A 20,000-nucleotide genomic window follows, 5' to 3' on the forward strand; every position below is an offset into this window, starting at 1 on the left:
GTCTTTTATATAACGCTACCCAATCCAGAGCTTTTCCCGGTGCCTGATGCAGGAGCAGTCAATGGATCTGTGGAATGAGTACTGCAGCAGTGCTTTCAGATCTGTTTTTTTGATATAATGTCTTTGTCAAATCATTTCTGTTATTCACTGCAACAAAGCACTGCCACTGACTTTGGCCATTCATCTCTGCCTGAGGAATCCCAATACAGCAGGCTGAGAAAAAGCATGTCTCAGCATGTCTCTGCTAAGGGTCGCGAAGATATGTCTCTAGTGGGCTTTGTGTTTCAGTTTCAACTGCTCTTTTCCCTCTCTTTCATACTGTTTTACTATCTCTTTCTGTTATTTGCTCACTCCCCCAAAACATCAGAGCCGCAGAGTGGGCTATTTTCTGCTGACGTGGATCGCTGCTCTTTAATGCGCGTCCTGCTATCAATCGTAGAATACAATGTGACATATGCAAGTTTAAATGGTATTGTATATAAATAGAGTTTGTTTTTTTTGCCTGCTGTTCAAAAGATTGGGTTGAAATTGTTTCGTTATAGATTATGCCAGCAACATTTTTACACAGACAAAAATTAATAAAAAGTAGGTTTGACTTTTATATTTATTCATTTTAATAAATGGTTTTATCCAAAGCGACTTGCAAGTGAGGAAAAAAGAAGTACTTCAGATCATCAAAGCACAGCAATATATAGATGTGCAATAGCACATGAGTAGCAGTGCAATATGGCTGTATATCGGCACTGCTGGGAGGTGTGCTTTGACTCAAGGCTGCAGGCTGAGTGACTTGGTGCCCCAGCAGTTCCGATATACAGCCATATCGCACTGCTACAAGAGTGATATTGCATTTATACAACAGTTCGATGGCATAATCATGTATATAAATAAAGAAAATCAAACACGAAGTCTCAAAAAACCTTTTGTACAAGGAACTACTTTCTTCCGCCATTCATTCACATCTGACTGTCAGAACAGCAGAAACCATTGCCAATTCATACATCACTTTAGAACTAGTTTTTGAATGATTCCCGTTTAATGCATTGTAATGTCTAACTGATGACAAACCAGATGATTTTGCTCTCATTTTAAGATTTTAGGCTGAGCAGCATGAAATGCTTTTAGTCTAGGCTCCCAGTATTTCTCTGTTGCAAGTTGCAACCAAAAACAAAATACAAAAGAGAGAGATCGACTTAGAATGTTTCTTACCTGTTCTATAATAATTTGTTCAGATGTAGTTTTAAATTTACACTGGGAAAAACGTTTTTCTCCCCTTATTATCTGGTCTCAGTACAATATTGTCAATCCAAAGTCCAAAGAATGTACAAATGGTTACTAGAATCTTACTTAATTTACTAACATCTACTGTAGATTAAACTGACAAAAGTTTTACACACAAATATATTGTCATTTAGAACTTCCTTTTTTCAGAATAGGGTAGTTGGTCAGAATCCCAGAAATGTTTATTTATTGTCATTAAAAACTGCATTTTACTCAAACTTAACTTAAATCAGGAGAAACTGAGATATTTCAAGTGATTTCTTAATGTTTTTCATTTCTGACAAAAGTCTTGTCGTTGATCCCAGTTGTAAGAGCAACAAATTATACAGTAACTTGACTTCTAGTTGATCATTTGGAAATGTGGCAGAAGGTAGATTTTTTTCAGATGAATTATCTGTTGAACTGCATCCCAATCATCACAAATACTGCAGAAAACCTGTTGAAACCCGCATGGACCCAAGATTCAAATAGAAATCAGTCATGTTTGGTGAAGGAAAAGTGATGGTTTGGGGTTAATTTCAGTATGGGGGCGTGCATCAACAGCCTGAGGTATCAAGACATTTGTGCTGCCTATTACAGTACAAACCACAGCAGAGGGCAAAATCTTCAGCAGGATAGTGCTCCTTCTCATACTTCAGCCTCAACATCAAACTTCCGGAAGCAAAGAAGGTCAAGGTGCTCCAGGATTGGCCACCCCAGTTACCAGATATGAACATTATTGAGCTTGTCTGGGGTAAGATGAAGGAGAAAACATTGAAGATGAATCCAAAGGATCTTGAACTCTGGGAGTCCTGCAAGAACGCTTTCTTTGCCATTCCAGATTACTCGTCCAAGCTCATGGGAGTCATACACAATATTAATTATTTTCCCACTGCACCATGACTTTATATTCTATACTGAACATTATTTCTGTTAAGTGACAAGACTTTTGTCTAAGCAAAGTCAGACCTTACTGTCCTAATTAAATAATTAAAAATCAAGGCATGATCATATTTTATTTAGGTAAGCGTAATCTATAGGCCTTTGCCTTTCATATAAACCACTTCTCATATCAATAGATCAACTAGAGTTCAAGGTATTATTTATTGTTCCTGCGTTAAACATATGCCAGAATAGTTGGTGGTTCATTCCACTGTGGCAACCCCTGATAAATAAAACATATATATGTTTATTAGAATGATTCCTAAAGGATCTATAGACACTGAAGACTGGAATAATTATTGAAAAAAAAATCTATTTCACCATCACAGGAGTAAATTGCAATACAAAATGTATTTAAAAATCGATATTTCAAAATGTAATATTATTTAAACCAGCCTAAGATGGTTTAAAATGGTCCAGCTTGCCTACAAATCTGATTTTTTTTAGATGGTAGTGCAAACTGCCTTATTTACTTAATAACTTGCATAAATAGCTTTATCCAATTAATAATACATTATAATTTTGAACTAATAAAATGATAAAATGCACATCCCGCTCAAATATCAGTGACCTCATGCAATTACCGAAATGAAGCCTGATGTTCTTATTAACAGCTCCAGTACGGATCACGCAGTCCCTCATAACTGGACTCTGCGGGTTTATCAGATGACCAGCCGTGAGTTAAAGCAGGGTGTTAATCAACTTCTCTACACTCTTAGTAGGAGGTGAGCGTCTCTGCCAGACCGGCCTTTATCAACACACATATGTCCCTGTCTTTGCTGCAGATTGACAGCCAGACGCAGCGTGATACAAGTGCAGTACGTCCGCGACCTGGAGCGTTTGCGTTTGACCACACTGGGATGGGGAAAGTTCAGTGTTTGTGTGTGCATCTGTCAGTGTGTGCACACCGCGCTCGCCTGTCGTTTGCATATACAAAGTTGGTGTCAGTGCTCGTCAAACAGAGTGGCAGGCGTTTGCATAAGGGTTACACTGATGCCGGTGTCCTTCAGTCGTCCTGTGTGAGCAATTCTTCACGTCGGCACCTTCAAGAGTCCGAGCCGGAAATTGATTCACCTTGTGTCATCTTTCTTCTTTTCACTTTGTTTGGCTTTTTCTCTTTTCAAACAGTGTATTTAGACATTTTGCTCGCAAACAGATTTAGAATATGCGTTTTTGTGTTCATTTTTTAATTTATTTTGCTGATAATGTGGTCCTTGATCATATATATATAACATGCAAGACATTTCTACTGACACTTTGAAGGTCAAAAAAATACACAGGCAAAACAGCATTAATACACTGAGGTATTATTAAGGGTAATGTTCAGTCTTTGGTGTTTTAGAACTGTGTATTTAGACATTTTGCATGCTAACAGATTTAGAATATGGGTTTTTGTGAATTAAAGGGCTAAATTTGGCTGTCTTTTCGACATTTTTTGTTTATTTTGCGGGAAATGTGGTCCTTGATTATTTATGTAACATGCAAGACATTTCTACTGACACTTTGAGAGTCAAAAAACACATAGAGCTGTTATAGCATTAATAAACTGAGGTATTATGAAGGGTTATGATCAGTCTTCAGTGTTTTAAAACAGTGTATTTAAATATTTTGCTCCCAAACAGATTTAGAATGTGGGTTTTTGTGGTTTAAAGGGACAAATTTGGCTGTCTTTTCTTTAATTTTTATTTATTTAGCTGGAAATGTGGTGATTGGTCATTTATATAACATGCAAGATATTTCTACTGACACTTTAAGAGTAAAAAAAACATATGGGCAAAACAGCATTATTACACTGAGGTATTAATAAGGCTAATGATCAGTCTTTAGTGTTTTAAAACAGTGTATTTAGACATTTTGCTCGCAAACAGATTTAGAATTTGTCATTTATATAACATGCAAGACATTTCTACTGACACTTTGAGAGTTACAAAAATATACAGGTGTTATAGCATTAATGAACTGAGGTATTATGAAGAGTAATGATCAGTCTTTAGTGTTTTAAAACAGTGTATTTAGACATTTTGCTCGCAAATAAATTTTGTTGGTTTAAATGGATAAATTTGGCTGTCTTTTCTTTATTATTATTTTTTTATTTATTTTGCTGATAATGTGGGTCTTGGTAATTTATATAGCATTTTAGCTAGACATTTCTACTGACACTTTGAGAATCAAAAAACATACACAGGTGTTATAGCATTAATAAGCTGATATATTATTAAGGATTATGATTAGTCTATGATATAAAGTGGGTGTGATTTATTTGCTTTAATACATTTTTAATATCTTTTAGAAAAAAAAACCTTTTTTTAAAATCCACTTTAAGAAGAAAATTAAAACTTTAAATAGCATAATGGAATTTTTTAAATATCTGATTTTTTTTATTGTATTCAATGACAAAACATCAGTTAGTGCCATTTATTTTCAAGGATTATAAACAGGCACTGTTTTCATGAAAACCTTTTAAAAAGATGTTCTTTTTTAAAGTCTTTTTTTCATTGTCCTACCTGACAAACACACACACACACACACACACACACACACACACACACACACACACACACACACACACACACACACACACACACACACACACACAAAAACTACCACTTAACATAATAGTCCTTGTGTGCTTCATTTGCTATAAATAGAGTGTTATACGTTGCTTGTTTTCTTTAGGGGAACCAAGTGTTCCTTTGTAAAAAGATTACTAAGAGCCTTATTTGAATTTTAAGGAGACATTAGGTGCTGTTTTGTGTTTAAGTGGCTACATTTTGGCTCTGAAGAATTGTCTCTCTCTTTTTTTTTTTTTTGTAATAATAATAATAAAAGACAGCATACATATCTTACAAGATATTTAAATATTAAAATCACAGCACTCTTCCCTTTCCAGTCAGTAAAATAATGCATTGGCTGAGTATTTATTAATGGGAACCCTTCATAAGATCAGGACATTATTTTTTAATTCCGTTCTCTATGGTTTAGAAACAAAATAATGCTCTTTCTGCTGTCTGAACAGTATTCCACGTAGACCCGCTCACCTATCTTTGACACAGAGGTAATTAAAAAGAAAAATGGATAAATCACAAGTTTGCACGCACATGTCCCAGGCTGTATTGTGGCCGGCGAGGACTGGTCAAGATGCTTGATTGCATTGTCAATATATGGACGCCGGCCAGGGAACTTTTTGCAGGATTGAATGTATTTCTGGAAAATGCTGACTTTCTTCAAGCTCCTTTGGCAATGTCTTCCAAACCTATGCCTATACTTACAGTATACTCACAAATGCAGATGCGTAAGGCTCATGCACACCAAACTATGCACATAATTTTTCGAGACGTTCTCATACTCAAGCTGTTTTGTGCTAAGTGAATGTACAGAATCACTCCCTGGCGCTTATTGAAAAACAGAAATACACCAATACACAACTTAACACCTGCAAAGAAGGAGCACCATCGTGCTTTTTCATCAGCATCACGCAGTATTTGTTGCGTAAGCTTTTCTTACTCATGATGATTTGTACCTTTTTGATGTAGTAGCTAATTCATATGAATTTGTATGATCACATTTGCCTATTTCAGAAAAAAATGTCTCATCCCCAGTAATGGGAATAATGGCGCTATAAATAAAGGCGTTACTAACAGCGATACTTTTTACCCTCGTTACAACGCCGTTACCATTACTGACAATAAAATGTGCATTACTACAGTATAATTGAGAACAATCAAGTGGTTTCCATGTGAGCAGCGTCTCTCTCAGCCATAGGAACTCTCTCTTTCTCTGAGGTAGGGGTGTGTGTGTGTGTGTGTGTGTGTGTGTGTGTGTGTGTGTGTGTGTGTGTGTGTGTGTGTGTGTGTGTGTGTGTGTGTGTGTGATCAGGGCTGGGGCAGGACACATAAACAACCAGTGGTGATGATTGGTGTATGTGAATGTGGTGCAACTGAGAACGTGATGATTGGCTTAGATACAGTACATTTCCATTGCTTGCTAATCAGAGGCAGAGTAGGGCGGGTATTCACACAAGCATGGTGAGTGGCACACACCAACGACCAGAAGGCGATGGCAAATCCAACAAGTTCAAAGGTAGCGTTTGCAAACTGGAAATATTAGAACTACTTTTCCCTCATTGAGATGAAAGGCAAGAATGTTTGTGAAACTTATGCACTGGAAAAAAAAATTTCGGTAACACTTTATAATAACTACACACTATGAATCATTTACTAAGCATTAGCATCTAGTGAATTCATTATTTGTTAAGAATTAACTCTACATTAATAAACGTTAGTAAGCAGTTTATAACTGTAGCTACAAATGATCCATTCTTGACTTATAAGCACCTATAAAATGTGCTTAATAACTGTATTTTCATACTTAGTTAATGATTTATTTTTCATTACTAAATTAAGTATTGCATTATTTACAAACCATTTGTATTTAAGAGTAGTTGAGGGTTTTTAGGATCATTCAGAATGAGTTAGTAAATGATTAAAAAACTATTGAAATCAACATTTATATATCTTATTATTCAGGCATATACTAATACTGAACTAATATGTTAATAAATGCTTTATTAACTCAACTTCACGCAATTTTGTGACCCAATCTAAAGTGAGGACTATTTATGCTTTATAAATCCCTTATGAATGACAATTAAAGGCTCAGAATCAAATTAACAATAATCTTTGCAAACTTATCTAAAAAATAAAATTGTAAACTGTAAACTAAAGTTTAAACATTGCCAAATAACAGGAGTGTCAAAATACGGCATAAAACTGAATAAAACAACAACAACAATATAATAATTTAACAATATAATAAGATGCAATGTTTAAACTCTACAGTTTTTTTATTTTAGATAAGATTACAAAAATGTATTTTTCATTTGAAGTACAGTTTTATTTGTGTCTCTTTAAATGAAAAGGAATGAATAATGTCAATTTTCTATGACATTGGATTTAGAATTTAACTGAGCCTTTATTTGTCATTTATAAGGGATTTATAAAGCACAAATAGTCCTCACTTTAGATTAGGTCACAAAACTGGATGAAGTTGAGTTAATAAAGCATTTATTAACATACATAGTAACCCTTAACATATGCCTGAATGATAAGACATATAAACGTTGATTTCAATAGTTTATTAATCATTTACTAACTCATTCTGAATGATCCTAGAAACCCTCAACTACTTTTAAATACAAATGGTTTGTAAATAATGCGATACTTAGTTTAGTGATGAAAAATAAATCATTAACAAAGTATGAAAGTACAAGTATTAAGCACATTATAAATATGTTTGTAAGTCAAGAATAGATCACTTGTAGCTGCAGTTATAAACTGCTTACTAACGCTTATTAATGTAGAGTTAATGCTTAACAGATAATGAATTTACTATTTGCTAATGCTTAATAAATTATTTATAGTGTGTAGTTATTATAAAGTGTTACCAAAATTTCTTGTTGCTGACAAATAATTGTAATCTAATGAAGCACCTCACATGCTGCCACAAAATTAGTGTCTATGCAGGTGATAACGTGAGCTCTGCTACCAAAGGAGGAGACGAAGCCACGACGTCAAAGCAAATAAAACTTAATTTTTCTCCACCGCAAACGCTTATTATTCAGACAGAACTCAACAAAATAATATCTAGATGTATAGTTGAGGACATGCTCACATTGTCCCACAGCAACATTAAAATAGTGTAGATTAGTGTGCAATGTTTTAGATTTATTTTATTGTCATTTGACAAAACAGGTTTTTTTAAAGTAACGCAATAGTTACTTTCCCTGGTAATTAGTTACTTTTATAATTAACTCAGTTACTAACTTGGTTACTATTTGTGAGAAGTAACTATATGAGTAGTAACTGTAACTATTTACTTTTTTTAAAGGAATGTGCCCAACACTGCTCATCCCACCATTACTGTTGAGTTTAGGGGTGGGTTTTTGGAGAACACCTCCTTTTAAAAATTGGACGTTTAAGAGTGAGTAAAATTGTATAAATTTGCTTAAGTTAGCCACTTTTCTGACATTTTGTAATATAGTTTTCTTGTGAGATTGGGCTGGCTTTTCCACTTGTGTATAACCTCCTCCAATATAGCACACAAACACCTGCTCAAAAGAAATGGGTACAATTGAGCACCACCAATTTGTGTTTTATAGTAACTTTAGCACTGTATAGTAACTGTTTTATAGCTTAAAGCCACGGTTACATGGCACTTTTTGCCCCATAGACTTCCATTTATACGCAAGTGAATGTGGCAGACTGGAAACGCAAGATTGTGCAACAAGTTTTGCATGTCACTGTTTTGCAAAGTTAAAGCTTTGTGGACTCTGACCTATGAAATCACGTCTTGGGATTGTTTGACACCAATAGAAGATCGAAACATGACCTCTCTATACATACATTTTAAATACAGAGCAATCGCTTTCAGTGTCTAATTATCTTGTTTAATCCCGTCCCTTTTTGCGATGTATAACAGAATTTTACATGTTCAAACTTTAGTCTGACCGTGGCTTTAGGCATGTGAGCAAAAGTGACAATTTCATTGCTCAACCAGTTTTTAATGCAGTGAGTCAAACCAAAACAACAAGACTGAGGCACTTTTTTATGCTGGTTTTACAGCTGGCGTTTTTGCATTAGCGCCAACCGGCGATAAACATAAAAAAGGCTCTGTTTGTGTGGGCTATTACACTGGATATTCATTTCTGTTATTCATTGTAAAACGGTAGCAGTGCTGTTAATTGTTCAAAATGTTCAGGATCTTTTATTTCTTTCCTTTAATGTTTGAAGAGTAAATTATTCATAGCTTGATTATCCCTAGTTGTGACTTTGGACTGAGGTACAAATGAAAAACCAAAATCAGTACCTTTTATAAGAAGATAATGTTCACAAACTCATTTTAACATTCTTAAGTCAATATATATTTACTTAAATGGCAAATTGGCAGGGAACTTTGGCTTGCTTTCTGAAAATATATCAAAATATGGTGAGTTTACGCTAAAAAAAGAGCACAAGTATCAGCCATTGGGCTTTCACTTGAATTATGTTTATTTCTTCTAGCCTCGCTGTCACGTTGTATTTATTTTTAAGCATAATATATTTAATTTGATCATTTGATTTGATTAAACTGCATATTTAAAAAAAAAAAAAAAAAACAGACACAAAAATTGTTTCAGGATTATTTTAAGAGATGGATGTGATTTGTAATAGAAAAGAACAGATTAAATATACAAGATTGTAATTTTTGCAGCACAAAAAGCAGCTTATAAATGTGTACATTGTAAAAAAATTCTTTGATTTGATTTGCCAACATATTGTGTAATTAACTTGTTATACAATAGATATTATATTGCGTTGACTGGTGTAATAGTTTTTTTTATCTCTATTACACATGAAAAAGTGTATTTTTTTTTTGCTGAATTATGTTAATTTACAAATTTACCATATTTTAGAACCTTATGCATTATATTATATTATATTATATTATATTATATTATATTATATTATATTATATTATATTATATTATATTATATTATATTATATTTACTGAAAAGTTGCATTACATAGTACTATTTTATTCTGCTGTAGATATTAAATGCGAAACGGTATTATTGTTATAATATAATTTTTCTACCTAAAAAAAATCATCATCTCAGAGATTTCAGATTACTTTACATACAAACAATATAACATTAAACAATAACATTTATTTATTTATTTATTTATTTATTACTACTATATCTTATATTTTTTGTATATGCCACATACAGTATGTTAAAGAAAATAAATTTTGTTGGGGCTTTCAGTGCTTCATTTATACGTGTCCCTGTCAGCTCTCGCTAACCTTGCAAACAGCAGCAGGTATAAAGACACCACTCTCATTAAGTGGAAATGCCATTAGAGACCAATTCATAATCAGACGTATTGTTTTATGCAAATGCCTGTTGGTGTATATGGACGCATGCTGAGTGCAAACACCTGTCTGAGAGCCAGACCTGATCAAAGCGCGCATTTGAGCTGCTTTTGTGTAAGATTAATGGTCATAATTGTGCTCGCTCTCCTTGATGGTGGAGAAGGAGAGGAGGAGATGGTGTCACCTTCATCCATCTTCATAGAAAGCAGAGCAGGGCAATCGAAAGGATGGAGGCCGTCTGTGTCTGATTCGTAACTGATGCGTCTGCCTGGAGATCCTATAGATCAGTGGGTCTAAACTAGCTGGTTGTGACCCTCTGATGGGTCGCAGGATTAAAGCATCTACTCTTAATGTTCAGCAGTGAAGTACTGATGTAGTCAGTTGTAGTTTTAAAAATAGATATTTAAAAAAAGTATGCCCCCAATTTAGGCATGTTTAATATAATTTATAGAAAGAGTTAAAAAAGTTGAAAAAGTATGTTATTAAAATGTATTTAAAACACACAGAAGTTTTTAGAGCACACATTTCCTATTCTATTTACATACAGCCAATTGCTGAGGCTGCTGGGGTGGGCACTATTAGCTAAACATAAATCATTAAATAGGATTAGACTATTAGCATCTCCCTTTAAAACTAACAGATTTGTTTATTTATTTTTTTCTTTTTAAATGGGTAATTTTCCCAAAAAATGAAAATTGTCTTCATTTTCTCAACCTTTACTTGTTCCAAACTGGTATGTCTTTTTCCTTCTGTTGAAAACAAAAAGAAGATATTTTGAAGAAAGCTGGAAACCTGTAACCATTGACTTATATTGACAGCATTGACATAGTATTTTTTTCCTTTCGTCGTGGAAGTTAATAGTTACAGGTAACTAATTAAAAAAAAAAAAAAAAAAAAAAAAAAATATATATATATATATATATATATATATATATATATATATATATAGCTAATGAATCAAAGAAACATTGACTTTCCTTTAAAATTTGGCTCGGGTGTAATAGTACACCACCTTTTTTTAGGACAACACCACTGAAGTGTATGTATTACTACCCAAAGCAAATATTTAAAATGTACTTGATTTGTTAAATGTGCCTTAACAAATTAATTGTCTGTAATTCAGATTGATTTTTATCAAAAATAATATAAAATGTATATTATTTTACTATATTTGATAACATAATAATAGCATGTTAACAAAAATTGATATAAGTATAATTTAAAAAAATATATTTAAATTCAGAATAATAAAAAGTATAAAAAGGAATATTATTGAAATTGTATATGCTTTTTTAAAGGATTGTACTGCTATTCTCTTTTCATTACTTTTATTATTATTTTGTTTGGTTGCTATTTATTCATAAATAGCTTTATTCTACAGCTTTTGCTTTATGTTAGTGTTGATAATTGTAAGTATACAATAATTATCAGTATAAATAATAAATAAAGTATATATTAATAGACTATTAATAGGCTTAATTTATTAATGATAAATGTGCACTGCATTGCTGAATGAAATTAACCTTATGAGTCCATTGGTCTTATATTATGTTAAACTGACTTAAAACAGCGATTCGGTGGTGCAGTGGGTAGCACGTTCTCCTCACAGCAAGAAGGTCGCTGGATTGAGCCTCGGCTGGGTCAGTTGGCGTTTATGTGTTGAGTTTGCATGTTCTCCCCGTGTTCACGTAGGTTTCCTCCGGGTGCTCCAGTTTCCCCATACAAGTCCAAAGACATGTGGTACAGGTGAATTGGGGATTCTGAAATAGACTGTAGTGTATTAGTGTGTGTGTGAATGAGTGTGTATGGGAGTTTCCCAGTGATGGGTTGCAGCTGGAAGGGCATCTGCTGCGTAAAACATATGCTGAATAAGTTGGAGGTTCATTCCGCTGAACCCCAGATTAATAAAGGAACTAAGCCGAAAAGAAAATGAATGAATGACTTAAAACAGCTTGTGTAACTTATAAAATTATGTTATAATGTGATTAACTTAGTTTAATGAGTTACAATGAACTAAAAACATATGCTGTCATGACTAATTGATCATATACTTTTTTACAGTGTACTTTTGACTACCTGTCTAAAGCTATTTACAATTTTATAGTATATAATTGTATTATTCCTTAAGAAAATGAAGCTTAATTTAGTTTAAATAAAATATAATATACAAAAAAATGTATATTATTTATTTATAGTATACATAAAATGATATACTAGGATATAGTGGATAGTAGTATTTTACTCTGCCTTAATACAGCATGTAGGTAAAAAAAAACACAACATACAAATGCTATATAATACAAATATTTATATACAAGCACACTGAAAAAGTGTTGCATGCAAAACTTGCAAACAATTTGTGTTGAATTTAAACAAACAAATTAAATTGAGCAATGTTCAACTTAATTTGTTTGCTTAAATTCAGCCCAAATAAATTGTTTACAACCCCTTAACGTAAAAAAAATGAGTAAATCCAAGAAATCATCTTTGATGCTATGGGGGGGAAGTTATGGCGATTCTAATGGCCCATACAGTTAGGGGGCCCCCAGAGATATTATCAAGGGCCTGCACCCCCGCCCCACACTACCTCCAACTCCAGCGCTCTTCACTTTCAACCTCGATAACTTGTCAGAGGGCCCCTGTATAGAAGTCTATATCAATGTACATTAAATATGTTTTTATTTGTTTTGTATATAAAATAAAATAAACTTAGACAGTGTTATATACACATAATAGTATTTTTCATCTATTTGAAAAATATTTCAAATATCTATTTCAAATATTACAATAGTATTTCTCTGTTTTCAAGTTAATTAAAAGTATTATTGAATCCTTGCTGTGCAATAATGTACAATAAATTTCACAGTTTGTTTTGAAGGACACTTTTGTTTCTGTTGTATTTGGGTCATCTCTTGATGTCCGCATAGATCACATCCGTGGCTCAAACCTGCTGAAACGGCAAGCCGAATGTCTTTTCTCTCTTTGTGAAAGAAGACAGCAGCAGCTTCAGAATCGCACACCTTTTTGAAAGTCATGCACTGCAGTAAAATAAATAATACCCACAGGAGCAACACATAAATAAAAGAGATGGGGCAGGGGATTTGTTCCAGATATACAATCAGCTGTTTTAGGTAGGACAGGTCAGCGGACGGCCTGATGTTTTCATCCGTCTGCATGATTTTGAGTTGATTCTTCACGACTGCTGTGCAATAGTGCGGGATCGCAGCGCTTGAGTTGACAGCTAATTTTTGCCTGTGCTGTGCTGATGTGTACTTGTTTAACAAACAGTGGAATATAAAACGTTTGTATGCGGCTCCATGCAGCCCAGGGGAGGTTATTAGCAGTGGCTCTATGTTAGATAGCATTGCAGCCAGTGTGTGTCCTTTTGAATATGTAATATTGCAGATCCTTTTTCTTATTTATTTATTTATTTATTTATTTATTTATTTATTTATTTATTTATTTATTTATTTATTTATTTATTTATTTATTTATATGTTTGTTTGTTTGTTTGTTTGTTTGTTTGTTTGTTTATTGATGGGTTTGCTGGTTTGGACTTTGGAGAATTGGTTGGCATTAGTCACATAGGACATTTTTATTAGCCACATTTGTTTTATTACTTGTTAATGAAAATATATAATTAACATTAACAAAATTGGATTTAGTGGTCAAGGTGATCAAGACATCAGAATGGTGAAATAAGGTGATTTAATGATTATTAAAGTGCTGATGGCAAAATGACTGCAGGTCTACTGGATTTTCATGCACAAACATCTCTAAAGATATATTGCTAAAACATCAGTGTTTTTAAAAAAGAAAAACCTATAGAAATAAATTATGTAGAAATAATATATACAGTTGAAGTCTGAATTTTTAGTTCCCCTTTAATTTTGTTTTCTTTTTTAAATATTTCACAAATGATGTTTTCATAGTATGTCTGGTGATATTTTTTCTTCTGGAGAAAGTCTTATTTGTTGTATTTCGGCTAGAATAAAAACAAATTTAGATTTTTTTTTAAACCATTTTAAGGTCAAAATTATTAGCCCCTTTAAGCTATATATTTTTCGATAATCTACAGAACAAACCATCGTTATACAATAACTTGCCTAATTACCCTAACCTGCCTAATTAACCTAGTTAAGCCTTTAAATGTCACTTTAAGCTGTATAGAAGTGTCTTGAAAAATATCTAGTCAAATATTATGGGCAAAGATAAATGTCATGGCAAAGATAAACGAAATTAGTTATTAGAAATTTATTTTTATTCATTCATTTGTTTATTTTTATTTTATTTATTTATTTTTATTTTATTTTTATAAATTTCCTTTTTTTTAGGCCATACATTTACATACACCTTACAGAATGTGTCAAATATAATTTGTTAATTATATAAAAATAATAAATATCATGTGGGGGGGGGGGGGGGTATTTAGAACTTCTCTGAAAAAAAGCACTTTCTCAATAGGAAAAAGGGCTACTTAGGTTTTTTATAACACCAGAAGGCATTTGAAAGTAGCATTAATATATACAGTTGATTAAAACTTTGCAATTAGCTTTATTTTGATAATTTAAAAAGGAGAAATGATAAAAATGTACTTGTACAAGTACCTGATTTGATGCATCTCAAAAATGATACAGCATGAAGATGCTGAGAACCAAATAAAGTGAAGGACTAAAAAAATCATAAGAAAACAAATCATACACTAGTTATAGATTATACTGGAAATTCAGAAACATGTGTGTTTGTGTGAAAGCAGTCTTATGACAAACACTGTTTGCAGAAAAATGCATTTTTTAAGCAAAATTTCATTACAATTTAAAGAGAATTATTCTGAATTTTAACACATTTTAGTGATGCTTTCATGTAAACGTGTCAAAATGTCTGAAGAATATTTCCAGAGCCTTGTTGAGTTAATCCAGGTCTGAAGGCAAAAGGGGTAAAACCGGGTATCAGCAAGGTGTACCTAATAAAGTGGCCGTGAGTCAGTTTCATTCATTTTCTTTACAGCTCAGTTGCTTTATTATTCAGGGGGCGCCACAGCGAAACAAACCACTGTCTTATCCAGCATATGGTTTACGCAGCAGATGCCCTTCTAGCTGCAACCCATCACTGGGAAACAGTCATACACTCTCATTCACACACATACACTACGGACAATGTAGCTTACACAATTCACCTATATCGCATGTCTTTGGACTGTGGGGGAAACCTGAGCACCCAGAAGAAACCCATGCCAACACAGGGAGAACATGCAAACTCCACACAGAAATGCCAACTGACCCAGCAGGGGCTTGAACCAACGACCTTCTTCTGTGAGGCGATTGTGCTACCCACTGCGCCACCGTGACGCCTGTGAGTCAGCTTTTATATATATATATATATACTGTATATATAAGCCCAGCGATGCCTGTTCTTTAGACAGGAAAGGTGAATCATTAGCTCCTCACATCTGAAGTCTGTACACGTGCAGCACTAGGTGACAATATTAGATGTACAGACTTAAGTTAACACAAAGGATCAAAGGTTTTCTGTGGAGGCATAATTTGTAAAAGACAAACTAATGGAGAGTTGACTCTCTTTTTTCACAAAGCTGCGTGTCGGAAATTGCCCTCTCTCAAAGAATAGGCTTTTGAAGAAGATGAAAGGTTGCCTGGTGTGTGTGTGTGTATATATATATATATATATATGATGGAATGGTTTTTGGAGGAAATTTGGACTGTCTTCTTTTGATCTTTGTAAAATTTCTGGTTCTAGTGCAGGAGAAGAAGAGTAGAATGGGACAAATGTACCGAATGTGATTTAAAAAGAAAGAAATTAATTTAAATCTATTGCGCTTAAAGAATATTATGCATTTTTAGGACATGTTGATTGGGAATATTTGATATGGCAATAAACACGACTCCACCAATTCTCAGTAATGTGAGCAATATATAAATAATATTTATTGGATTATTTTTTCCTTGGCAACTAGCTGTAATGAAATTTTATTTTATTAAAAAAAAAAAAATATATATATATATATATATATATATATATATATATATATATATATATATATATATATATATTCATTTATTTATTTAAATATCAAGCCCGAAATAATTTATACTCCTGGCAAATTCTGACTTAGTTCCTTTTTTCAACCAACAAGCAAATGACACAGGCTTTTCCCAAAAGATAATAAGATGCATCATTGTAGAAAACAATATTTCTTAGTTTTATTTACATTTGAACAAAACCTTTAAGTCAGAGTTTGCCTGGAGTATGAATAATTTGAATGTGACTATACAAATTTTTCTTTTGTTTTCTTTTTTTTTATATAGTGCAATATTGCAATCATAATAGCAGGACATTTTTTAAGTTATAAAGTTGCATCAGTTTTTATTATTTAATGATTTAATGTCTGTAAGCTAACATAAACTAACAATGAAGTGTTGCATTACTGTAATTGAGTAGTTTTTCTCAGAAATTGTAATTTACGAAGTAGTTTTAAAAGTGTGTACTTTTGCTTTCCTTGAGTACATTTTTAGTGCTGTTTCTGTACTTTTACTCCACTACTTTTCTTCAACCTGCAGTCACTACAGACACTTTTTTTTCCTTGTCTATGGGGATTAGAAAATTCAGTCCTGTGATTCCTGTCCAATCAAATCACACATAGAAAGTAAATCACATCATAATGAACTACCTCAAGACATGGACGATTTATAATTGCAGCAAACCTTTTGGAAGCGTTAAAAGTTTCCATAAAGATGTCCAAAGTCTTTATACGCATTGACCCAGAGACTGTTTAGATGCATGTCACTGACGGATGATGGATGTTTACTGTATGATGACCGAAATGGCCTTAAACACACATTTTGTTTGGAAATGAAAATCGGGTTGACATCAGAACCCAATGTCAGGCTGACGTACATGTTCAACGTCCAACTAAAAAGCAACAAAATATCAACAACTAATGATGTTATAGCTTGATGTTGCATGGACATTACCACTATGATGTGTATCAGATGTTGGTTTTTGTTTGCCATGCCTGACGAATAAATGTCAGTATTTGACGTCAATATGACGTTGATTTAAGATGCTGGCTCAACATTGGATTTTGGTCACTTTCTAACACAACCTAAAATCAATTAAATATCAACATCATTTGATGTTGTTATTGGGCATCAAACACTGGCTAGACAGTTAATTTAGGTCACCTGACGTCATGACCAAAATCTAACCTAACATTACCGTCTTATTACGTTGTGTGCTTGCTGGGCAATGACTAAATGCACTACAGAATGTTACGTTGACACACATCCACAAATTAAATGTAAATGCATCAGCTTTTTGCAGCGTAATACTCACTACTCACTACTCTCGAGTACTTTTGAAGATCTATCTTTTACTCAAACCTTGAGTAATATTTACAACAGATACTTTTACTCTACATTTGCACTACATTCTTAGGTACTTTACTTGAGTATGATTTTTCAGTACTCTTTTCACCACTGATTAAATAACCTTAACCAATAATAATAAATACTGTAATAAATGTATTGCTCTTTGTTATTTTTAATGGTCGTTTTTCTCAAAATGAGCTTTTTCGTCTACGATTAGGCATGAATTTCCATTTCAGTAGCACATTCACACCAAACCTCACAGTTTTATTCACATTCGCATCCTGAAAGTTTTACTAAGGGATTTGTTCATGCATAATTTCCCTGATTATCTGCAACATTTTATTCTACAAAGAAATTTATTTTAAAAATAAATAAGTAAATACATTTTGGCTGTTTTTCTGAATTATTCAGAGATTCCCAAAAGAAAAAACCTCTGACTCTGATATGTCAAAAAACATATTAATGAGAATTTCAAACCCGACTTCATCCAGTATTATCATTTTTTTGTGCTAGAAATGTATGCAAATTAATGCATATTTAATGAAATAATACCTTGTTTGCATATTTTGAAGTATGGTGATAAATATTAGTCATTTTCTGACCCTATTCACCAGCAGTGTCTTGCCTTAATTGTGACCTGTGAACTGTTTTTCATCAACATAAATGCCTAAATCTGTAAAAGTGTCTCGCAGTAACTCACTAATCTAAAGTTAACTTCCACTTGTATGTGTAGAGTTGGTTTAGAAAGCGAAAGATGAAGCAGGAGGTGTGGGACGAGCACGCACTATGAAGTGATTGCTTGTCAGGATGATTTCCATTTAAAAGCTTATCTGTGGTGCAGTTGAATGAAGGTCTATCAGAAAGATCTGCATAGGAGAGCCAATGAAGGCTGTCATTGGTCATATTGGACCCGCTTGAGGACGGGCATCTGTTTGCTCATCCAATTAAGCCACTTTACTTGATCTTGTTATTGTGGAATTAAGCTTTAACTTGATTTTCGGTCTAATGCTTAAAAGCTACGGACCCACTTTTTGTATTGGGTGTCATTAAGTACTAAAGGGTCAATGACAAAAAGGAGGTTGCAAGCATCAGAAAAGTGTCCTTTTTAATTTGATTTGTTCTTTAGTTTTAGTTAACACTAACCTCTTTTCACAGTAAACTTATATTTTTAAAAAGCATAGGTGTAATTGTAAATATTATGAATATTCGTAAGTAGAATTAACTTATAATTAAGCTCAACTATAATTATATGCTGACACATTAACCAAACTTTCAGCTTTCCGATATCACTAAACCAGTCTCCAAACTTAACTATATATCAGGTTTGTTGTTAGGGGTGTGAGCTTGCCTCTGGTTCGGTTCGGTTTGGTTACGATTATCCAACATAGGCTCATTCTGAAAATGTAGCCCTAAATACATTTCTGGAGATCACGAATTATGTAGCCAGAAGCACATATGGCTGCATTCCATCTTTAAAATGAACACTACGAGGCGGTATGACGCCATTCCTTTTCGCACTTACCAGCTGACCGCTTACCTCCATATAGACGGCTTTCCGGCTGTTACCAGTTTGTCCAGTTAGCTCGCTACAGTATGTACGTCAGTGGACTTGAGACGCAGATAGGAGCTAACCACAATGACGGGGTTTGAGTCTGGTGAAGATCTTTCCAGAAAGAAGGTAAGACAAAAACAGAATCCAAAAAAATTAATAAACAAGTAAATAACAGGGTGAGAATGTGGTGAACGTTGTAAAATTTTACAATGAGGGCTTTTCTTTTTCTGGATTGCTTTTTAAATATGTCGGTTGGGTTTAGGGAAGTGGGTGGGCGCTGGTCAATCTCTCTTTTATAAAATACTATTGGTTGGGTTTAGAGATGGAGGAGGATGGGTCAGTCGATCGATCAGTCAGTCAGTCATTCAGTCAGTCGACAGTGGCCTCTGGTGGATTTACATGAGAACAGCAGGTGTGAATGGCACTCGCCAAATTAAAAATCTTGAAAAGCATGCACAGTGGCCTCGGGTGGATTCGTGGATTGTTCAGCAATCAGTGACACGACACTGAAGTTAAATGGCAACGGCAATCAGCTGATCCATTTTAGATGGCGACATGGTGGAGAAAACTGTCTGGATCCACAAGTAACGTATTGTTGTAACAGGGAAGAGAGGAGATAAAAACGTTCCTTCATGAACACCCCAGAAGGTCAAAGGGGCCACAGAGAGTGAGAGAGCTGGGTTCTGATGTACTTTTCTGTCAGTTAAAGACTGTCCAGCAAACTTACAAGCAGTGAATTGTACACAGTTATCTGCTATTTAAGTAGTTGAAGCATTTTAATTATTCGCTGTCTCCCCTCTCGCCTTTGTCCAAAGCGACTTACAATTGAGGAGGCATTCAGCCATTCAACAAGAAGGGGCAATACATACAAGGAGTGCTAGTTATACAAATTAACTTGTTTGTGCTCAGAGAATTTAGTGCTAGAGTAATAGTGTTGGTGTTTTGAGGGTTT

The 20,000-nt window shown here is 33.7% G+C and overlaps 1 protein-coding gene across 1 annotated transcript in view; it reads left to right on the plus strand.

Moving 5' to 3' along the window:
• cntn4 (contactin 4) overlaps positions 1-20,000 on the plus strand; it is a 308,523-nt gene that overhangs the window by 182,530 nt on the left and 105,993 nt on the right. The gene's annotated exons all lie outside the window — the stretch shown is intronic.

Source organism: Danio aesculapii, chromosome 6 (genome assembly GCF_903798145.1).
Source record: "Danio aesculapii chromosome 6, fDanAes4.1, whole genome shotgun sequence".
Taxonomy (NCBI): domain Eukaryota; kingdom Metazoa; phylum Chordata; class Actinopteri; order Cypriniformes; family Danionidae; genus Danio; species Danio aesculapii.